The following is a 1,337-nucleotide window of genomic DNA, read 5'->3' as shown; positions in this document are numbered from 1 at the left end:
ATCACATGTCACTGTGTTAATATCACATGTCACTGTGTTAATATCACATGTCACTGGTTTAGAATCACATGTCACTGTATTAGTATCACATGTCACTGGTTAGTATCACATGTCACTGTGTTAGAATCACATGTCATTGGTTTAGAATCACATGTCACTGGTTTAGAATCACATGTCACTGTGTTAGTATCACATGTCACTGTGTTAATATCACATGTCACTGGTTAGTATCACATGTCACTGTGTAAGAATCACATGTCACTGTGTTAGAATCACATGTCACTGTGTTAGAATCACATGTCACTGTGTTAGAATCACATGTCACTGTGTTAGTATCACATGTCACTGTGTTAGAATCACAGGTCACTGTGTTAGAATCACATGTCACTGTGTTAGTATCACATGTCACTGTGTTAATATCACATGTCACTGTGTTAATATCACATGTCACTGTGTTAGTATCACATGTCACTGTGTTAGTATCACATGTCACTGTGTTAATATCACATGTCACTGTGTTAGAATCACATGCCACTGTGTTGGTATCACATGTCACTGTGTTAATATCACATGTCACTGGTTAGTATTACATGTCACTGTGTTATAATCACATGTCACTGTGTTAGTATCACATGTCACTGTGTTAATATCACATGTCACTGTGTTAGAATCACATGTAACTGTGTTAGTATCACATGTCACTGGTTAGTATCACATGTCACTGTGTTAGAATCACATGTCACTGGTTTAGAATTACATGTCACTGTGTTAGAATCACATGTCACTGGTTAGTATCACATGTCACTGTGTAAGAATCACATGTCACTGTGTTATAATCACATGTCACTGTGTCAATATCACATGTCAATGTGTTAGTTTCACATGTCACTGTGTAAGAATCACATGTCACTGTGTTAGAATCACATGTCACTGTGTTAATATCACATGTCACTGTGTTAGTATCACATGTCACTGTGTTAGAATCACATGTCACTGTGTTAATATCACATGTCACTGTGTTAATATCACATGTCACTGTGTTAGTATCACATGTCACTGTGTTAGTATCACATGTCACTGTGTTAGAATCACATGTCACTGTGTTATAATCACATGTCACTGTGTTAGGATCACATGTCACTGTGTTTTAATCACATGTCACTGTGTTAGGATCACATGTCACTGTGTTAGGATCACATGTCACTGGTTAGTATCACATGTCACTGTGTTAGTATCACATGTCACTGGTTAGTATCACATGTCACTGTGTTAGAATCACATGTCACTGTGTTATAATCACATGTCACTGTGTTAGAATCACATGTCACTGTGTTAGG

Source organism: Etheostoma cragini, unplaced genomic scaffold, assembly GCF_013103735.1.
Source record: "Etheostoma cragini isolate CJK2018 unplaced genomic scaffold, CSU_Ecrag_1.0 ScbMSFa_2165, whole genome shotgun sequence".
In the NCBI taxonomy this organism is placed as follows: Eukaryota; Metazoa; Chordata; class Actinopteri; order Perciformes; family Percidae; genus Etheostoma; species Etheostoma cragini.
This window is presented reverse-complemented; position numbering follows the sequence as displayed.